Genomic DNA, 8,333 nt, shown 5'->3' with positions numbered 1-8,333 from the left:
CTCCGTGGTCGGGGTCTCCTTCCCACGGACGAGGTCTCAGGTTCACTACCTGGTGCCTCCAAAACAAATCTTGATGCCCTTTTACCTAGTAATTTCTATTCTAGAAATCTATTTTTTTTAAAAGCAAAATTCAAAATAAAGAAGCCTCTTCAGTTATAAGGATAGTAACAAGATGTTAGTTTACAATGATGGGAAAAAGATACAAAAGAGGAGTGGTTCTATCCCCTTTATGGAAGATAGGATGCAGCTTTGTAATATAAACCACTACTTATTTTTTTAATGTATTTTTATTAATTTATTCCACCCCCCCCCCCTTGTCTGCACTCTCCATCTCCTCGTCTTCTCTTTAGGAGGCACCTGGAACCGAACCTGGGCCCTCCCATGTGGGAGAGAGGCGCTCGATCCCTTGAGCCACCTCAGCTCCCTGCTTTGTTGTCTCTCATAATGGATGATGGGTGATGATGGCGCGGCGTTTTGTCTCTTTTGTTGTGTCATCCTGTCATGTCAGCTTGCTGCGCCAGCCTGCTGCACCAGCTCGCCTTCTCCAGGAGGCCCTGGGAACCAAACCAGGACCTCCCATGTGGTAGGCGGGCAGTCAGTCACCTGAGCCACATCCGCTTCCCTACCACTACTTACTGATAAGTCGGGTTTCAGAGCAAGCTTCAAACATAGTTCATAATGCATGACTCCAGCTGTGTGGCCCTGCACAGGTGCACCCATAGAGTTCCCCGGGGGGAACCAAGGCCACCGACAAGCGCGTGCCAGGGGCACCTTCACCCCGAGTCTGAAACAAGGGCCTCGGCATGCATCTCTCTACTTCTGTAGAAATTTTTATATTTTCTCATTGAGCAGGTTTTCTTTCAAATACAACAAAATACCTATTACGAGGTTAAAAACATTTGAAATACATTAATGAGAAAATTCCAAATCTCCTTTCATAACTCAGCTTGCAGCAATATCTCCCCTTTGGCCTCCACAGGGCAGAAATCCCACTCTTCACTCCTTCAAGGAAAGATATGGACTCCTCCGCAATCCTGATCCATATCGTTGGTGCGACTGAGTGGCAGAAGCAATGCTGAGTGTACATCAGTGTACACACAGCCAGTTGTGGTCACACATGCACCCACCACACCTGGGAGAGAGGGACGAATCCCTTCTTGTCTCAGCTGAGGAATGAACCCCACAAAGTTAAAGAGCACTCGACCTCCGCCAAGCCCCCCTCCATGGCAGCAGAAAGCCAAGGCCGCCGAGCTGGAACAAAGCCGGGCAAGGCGCCATCCGCCTGCTTCCTTCGGCAGATGGGGCAGGCGGCCGCTGAATGAGGGTCCAAGCTTCCCTTAAGCCGACTTCTCCCCAGGACAGCCATTGCCACCCCAGTGAGTCGCCCCAATTCGGTAACGCCCTAACCGAGCACTTGGATCCAAGGCAGGAAGGCGTTTGGGGGTTTGGACCTGGCTGATCAGCAAGGGAGTCCTGAACAGAAGCAGGTTTTACTAGGTGGGCTCCAGGGAGAGGAGAACAAAGAGATACGGGAAGATTCCAAAAGCAAACTTCAGCTGTGTCTATGACCCAACAAAGGGATTTGGAAAACATCTTCCCCACCACTTTTGGCTGGCGTTACCCATTTCAAGTCCTTGTCGGCTAGATTGTCACAGTGATGCATTTATTCAGCAAACATTTGCCAAACACATACTATATGCTGGGCGTTGTCTTTAGGGGAAGCTGGGGCAGGTGCAGCAGGAATCGAATTCTCTCTGCCCCCCAGGTTGGCACCGTCTGCTCAGGCAGAGATTGATGAGAGAGTTGCCATGCAAAGTGCAACATGTATGCCTCCTTATGAACATAGAGGTGGACAGGTACCTGCTCAAGGAGCCACAGCAGCTTCATGAAGGACACGTGAGATGAGTTTTGACAAGTGGGAGCCCCATGGGCCCAGACATGGGACGGCTCCCCCGAACAGCAGGAGCTGCTTCTCCGTACCTCCATTTGGCTATTCAGAAATCTCAGCTCCTAAATACTGAGACTTAACAGAGTGCCAGATGCTTTTCCCATATAGCCCCTCTAATCCTCGCAATAAAGTCCTGCAAGTCCACATGACTGAGCCCATTTTATGATTGAGTAAAATAAGGCTCAGAAAAATTATGAAAATTTCTTCGCAATTTTCATAGGTATAAGGGGGTGTGGGCAGGAGTTAACCCGGTTATTCAAGACTGAAGCACCTCACCTTCAGGCTGTGGAGAGGGGTCTGCAGGCTCAGGGGCCAAGGCTGTGCTGGCTCTGATCGACCCCAGAAAGGAAGCAGGGTGAAGCCACTGCCCCCCTCAAGTCCCATTGTCAGAGCCAACGCCTCGGGCCCAGGAGTCCGCACTCCAGATGAAGCTTTGGAGCAGGGAAGGAATTGTCCATGCCGGGTCAAGAGTTCTGAAAGCTCCAAGGGTGTGTGCCTGAGAAAGAGAAAAAGCAGAAGGAAGAGAGGGATTAGAAGGAAAAGGGAAGGAGAAGGGAAGAGGAAGAAGGGAAAGTGGGAGGAGGAGAAGGGGAGGAGGGAGAGGGGGAGGGGAGGGGCAGAAAGTGGGGAGGAGGAGGAGAGGAGGGGAAGGGAGGGGTAGGAGAGGAGGGGCAGTGGGAAAGGGGAGGAGGGAAGGGAGAAAGGGGGAGTGGAGGGGAGGGAAGGGGGAGGGGTGGCCCGGGGGAGCCTCCCCGGCTTTGAAGGGCAGGACCCCGGAGGAAATGAAAGGCAGGCTGCGGGCCGCCCTGAGGTGTGGGATCGGTGTGGTCCGGGTGGGCCTGGAAACTGCATCTCTAACAAGGTCCCCGTCGGGGTCCTGCGCTGCTGCTTCCCCAGGAGCACACTCAGGGCACTGCCCAGCCCCTCTGGTGAGGGTCCCGCGTAGAAGAGGGCTGCAGGGGGGCTGCGAGTGGCACACGACCAGCTGGGAGGTCCCTTCCCCTGAGATCCCGTGCTGGATGTCCTTCAGCCCCAAAGAACGGAGACACGGACAGGCGGCCTGGGGCAGCGGCTGCCTGGGGTCGGTCTGCCTGGGGTCGGGCTGCCTGGGGGTCCGCAGCTGCCTGGGGCAGCGGCTGCCTGGGGGGTCAGGCTGCCTGGGGTCAGGCCACCTGGGGTCAGGCTGCCTGGGGTCAGGCCGCCTGGGGTCAGGCTGCCTGGGGGTCCGCAGCTGCCTGGGGCAGCGACTGCCTGGGGGTCAGGCTGCCTGGGGGTCCGCAGCTGCCTGGGGTCAGGCCACCTGGGCTCGGGCTGCCTGGGGGTCAGGCCGCCTGGGGGTCAGGCCACCTGGGGGGTCAGGCTGCCTGGGGTCGGGCTGCCTGGGGGTCTGCAGCTGCCTGGGGGTCTGCAGGGCAGCGGCTGGTCCTTGCCCTCCAGGCCTTTCTCCGTGCACCCTGGCCGTCTGGTCTACGACGGACTTCCTGATCCAAACACCGGGGCAGGGCGGGCAAGTTTGAGGAGCCCCGCAGTGACGGCAGGGCGACTGCCCGGAAGGCCTGGCCAGGGGCTTCGGGGGCGGGGCGGGGCCCCACGGTCCACCACTGCGCCCCCACGGACACTAGAGGGCGCCCTGAGCTCACTGAAGCTGACCCCCGTGTCTATTGGCTTTCCCACTCCAGTATTGGGTAAAGGTTTCCTTCAGCAAAAGGATTCCTCCCTCCAGACAAATGCCCTTACTTGATTTTTTTTTTTTTTTTAAGATTTACTTTTCATGTATTTCTCTCCCCTTCCCCACCCTACTCCACCCCCCCACCCCCCCCCACCCCCAGCGGCACCAGGAATTTGTGTCTCTTTTTGTAGCATCATCTTGCTGAGTCAGCTCTCCACGTGTGCGGTGTCACTCCTGGGCAGGCTGCGCTCTCGTGCTGGGCAGCTCTCCTTTATGGGGCGCAGGTGCGAGTGGGGCTCCCCTACACGGGGGACGCCCTTGCATGGCGGGGGACTCCTTGCGCGCATCAGCACTGTGCGTGGGCCAGCTCCACACAGGTCAGGAGGCCCTGGCCCTGGGTTTGAACCCTGGGTAGGTGGACGCTCTATCCCTTGACCAAATCCGCTTCCCTTTACTTGATCTTTTAATGAATGAAGTGTGTAAAGAAAGGTAATGCAGAAGGACAACCAGCAGATGGCAGTGGAGTAAGGAGCTCCTGGTCAGCTCCTGCTACAGGGCCGTCAGTAAACCCCCAGAGCTCCCTGGAGCTGCTGAAGCACTGTTTGGGGGCTCCAGGAGAGCAGAAGAGCACCCTGCAACGTCTTTGAAGCGGTGGAGGGAGGAAACTGCCCACCTGCAGAGAAGACTCGTGAGTAGAGGCTCCACGCCCCGGAGGCTGGTGCCCACCCTGTGCTGGAGGCACAAGCCGCCTGGGGAGCTGGTCCGTGGCTGGAATTGAAAGCTCCACTTCCCAAAAAGGGGGAGGAACAGATGGTTGGGCACCAGCTCAGCTACTGATGAGTAAATTCAGTGGGCTGAAGTATAATCCTGAGAACAGCTAAAGTTTGAGCCTGTCCAAGTCAGAAAGAGGCCAGGAGCCGCCATCTTAGCTCCACGCCTGCCATGACGGGAAGTGGGGCAGACTGAGAATCACAGTGCAGGTGGTGACCAGCTTCTTTGCATCCAGGTCAGATTGCAGGTCTAGCTTAGCCCCATTGCAACTTCCAGCAGGGAGGAGGCTGCTGGGACCTGCGCCAGCCTCTCCGGCAAAATACAGGCCAAGCTGCGGAGGCCGGTGATTATCCTACTCTGGTGGCATGAGCTACCCCAGGAGCTGTTCTGAGGCTGGAATTGGAAGGTCCATTTCCCAGAAACAGGGGAGGAGACGGTTGGCTGCTGATTTCAGCTACTGATTAGTAGACTTGGCTGGTTAAGGTATAACCCTGGGAACAGCTGGGGTGTGACTCTGCCCAAGTCAGAAAATGGCGGTGGCTGCCATTTTGACACTGCCCCAGCATGAGGGGAAGCTGGGCTGACCAAAAATCACAGGTTTCTTTTACCCAGGACGGTCTGCAGTCCTAGCCTAGGCTTCAGCCGGGTCTCTGGCAGGGAGGAGACTACGGAGCCCTACTCCCGCCTATCCAGGCAACTACAGGTACCTTTGACTGGCACAGACCGAAAATCGGAAGTCTACCAGGGCAACTGCAGTCATCTTGGACCCGCACTGCATAGATTGCTGCCCACACCTGCAGCTCCATCCCTCCCCCAGGCAAGGGAGAAAGAGGCATGACACTTCGTCAATCTCTCTGGGCAACTACAGTCTAGGCCTGCATGACTTGGATTATTCCGCACACCTATGACTCTGTCCCTACCCCTGGCAAAGGAGAAAGTTGTGTGAAGCTTCATTGGTCCCTGACACAATGAGGGCAGCTTGAGCCTCCACAGCTGACAGCACCAACTACATGCTTGGCTCCTCCTGCACAACCAGCACAGGAGAAAGGATAGGAAGCCCTAAACCAAAGAGAAAAACTACTGTATGTAGAGAATACATACTCTAGTAAGCCAGATGCCAAGACACCAACAAAAAATTACAATCCACACAGGAAACAGGAGCTATGGCCTAGTTAAAGGAACAAGATAAGCCTCCAGATGACATAAAGGAGTTGAGACAACTAATCATAGATATTCAAACAAATCTCCTTAATAAATTCAATGAGATGGCCAAAGAGATTAAGGATATCAAGAAGACACTGGATGAGCACAAAGAAGAATTTGAAAGCATACATAGAAAAATGGCAGATCTTATGGGAATGAAATGTGCAATAAATGAAATTTTTAAAAAACATTGAAATCTAATAGCAGATTTGAGGAGGCAGAAGAAAGGATTGGTGAGCTTGAAGAAATGTCCTCTGAAAGTGAACATACAAAAGAACAGATGAAGAAAAGAATGGGAAAAAGATGAACAAATTCTCAGGAAACTAAATGACAGCAAAAGATGTGCAAACATCCTAAAAGAAATTGTAAGAAAATATTTTCAAGACCTGGTGGTAGGTGGTGGATTCTTAAAGGAGATAAGAGAAGGCGTGAGATGGACTACTGATGTTTAATATATGTAGAAGTTTTAATTAGTTTTACTGTAAAAGTGTGGAAGTGTATAGAGTGGATAGTAACACATAATGGGGTAACAGCTGGTTTATAAACGAGGATGTGGTTGAAAATGGTAGTCTAGGGATGTAAATGCCAATTGACAGAATGCTAGAGAATAATCTAGGAACTGAATAGCACGGTAAACCAAGAAGTGGATGAGAATTGTGGTGGATGGGACAGATGCAAGAGCATCCTTCATGAGCTAGAGCAAATGTCCATCACTACTGCAGGGTGAAGGGAATGTGGAGAAGCCTGGGAAAAATACAGCTGGTGTGACCTATGGACTGTGGTTAGCAGTAATAATGTAATATTCTTGCATCTATGCAAGAGAGAAAAAAAGAAAGGTAATGCAGTTCAAAAGAAAACAACATAGTGAATTAAAATGGTAGTAAACATCCTTGTTTAAGGAATGATAACATTTTTAAACTATTTGTTTTTATCCTAATAAAGGTAAATGATTTATTTCCATTTGAGATTTTTATGTTTTTTATTTCGAGGTTTTGTTTTGTTGGTTTTGTCTTTCTTAGAATTATCTTTTGCGGTTTGACTTGGTTCAAAATTCAAAAGTTAAAAAGTCTCCCTCTCACCTTGTCCCATCCCCAACAGGCAACCACTGATGTTAGTTTTATGTTTATTCTCCCAAAGACATTTTGTGCATATACAAGGAAACATGAATGGGTATATATTTATTCTTTTTCCCTTTTCACTCAAATTTTCAACTACATATGCTTTTCTGCACCTTGGTTTTTTTCCCCTTAACAATTTATCATGGAGCCCATCCTATGAGGGTACATCAAAAGCTTCTGAGTCTTTTTTTTTTTAAGTTTCTGTTTCATGATATACCACTGTATAGCTAGCTATGCGATGCTTATCCAGTCCCTTGCCTATAGATATTTGGGACTCTTCTTTTTCTCTATTCCTTTTTCTTTTCTTTCTTTGTTTTTTCTTTCCCCAAACAATGCTGCATTATGTAATTTGAATAGAGTTGTTTTGCAGGCATGCAAGTATATTTTTGGACAACAAATTCTCCAAGGGGGACTGTGGGTATATGCATTTTTAATTTGGTAAGCTATTGTCAAATTGCCATTCCTAGTAATATTGTTTTGGTGTGGTTATTTTTTAATTATAAAAAATATGTGGAAAGACATATTTGGGGCCATCTCTTTAAAATCTTGGGACCTGATGAAAGAACAGCAATTAAGAGGGCAGGGGGGCGAGCCAGGGCATGGGTCCCTCTGAGCACCCCAACCCTCGAGGGAAAGGCGGGCCAAGGGGGCTGAGGGGCAGCCAGAGGGGCAGGACTGACAGGAAGAACACTGGAACTGCATGACACCCCAGAAGCCAAGAAAAAAACATTAAAAAAGGAGAAAGAGAATGTTTTTTAGAAGAAGGAAGGGGTATAAATTAACACAACCGCTGGGAAGAACCGCTTGGTGTGATGTGCAGCCAAAAACGTGCACACGTGCTACCCAGGAATTCCACTCCCAAATGCACACCCCAGGGGAGCTTGCACCAGGCATCAGGAGAGATGTCCCAGAATTTCAGTGTAGCAACATTTTAATAGGAAAATACTAGAAACAACTTAAAGGCCAATTAAGAGGAAAAGAGATAAATTGTAGCATATTTATACCTTGAAACACCAACCAGCAACACAAACAAATTAACTATTTGTATAAACATGTATTCATGTCCTATGTTAACTAAAAAAGCAAGTTGCAAAATGATACATCCAGCAAGAAACCATTTATGAAGTCTGAAAACATGGAAACCACAGGATAAAAAATAATAATAATTAGAAAAACGTAAAAGCATAGACCAAATTCAAGACACAAGTCCTCCCACAGGCAGTCCTTCCTTTGCAAGGTGCAATGAAACTCAAGCATATCTGAACTATGCAAAGCAAGGACTGCCTGCGTATATTTATATTATTTGCCATATATATTGCAAATAAAAAATATTATAAAAATGTTACTATTTGACAAAGCTGAGTGCTGGCGTCACAGAAGTTCCTTATAAATCTTTTTTTTTTCTTCCCACTAGAACCACTTCATAATAACATTCGTGAAACAAATCCACAGGAACTAAGCAAAAAATACAAATAAAAAGGAGTGTCTGGTGTGAGGAATGCTGCTAAAGGTTATGTGAGATGAGGACACGCAGCGCTGAGGATGGCAGCGACCTTCAGCCCGTTTCCTAGAGGAGTTTGAGCTGAAGCCGGGATGGAGAAGAGGCGTTGTAGACAGCAGGTGT

This window comes from Dasypus novemcinctus, chromosome 22 (assembly GCF_030445035.2).
Source record: "Dasypus novemcinctus isolate mDasNov1 chromosome 22, mDasNov1.1.hap2, whole genome shotgun sequence".
NCBI lineage: Eukaryota > Metazoa > Chordata > Mammalia > Cingulata > Dasypodidae > Dasypus > Dasypus novemcinctus.
Note: the sequence above shows the minus strand (reverse complement) of the source record.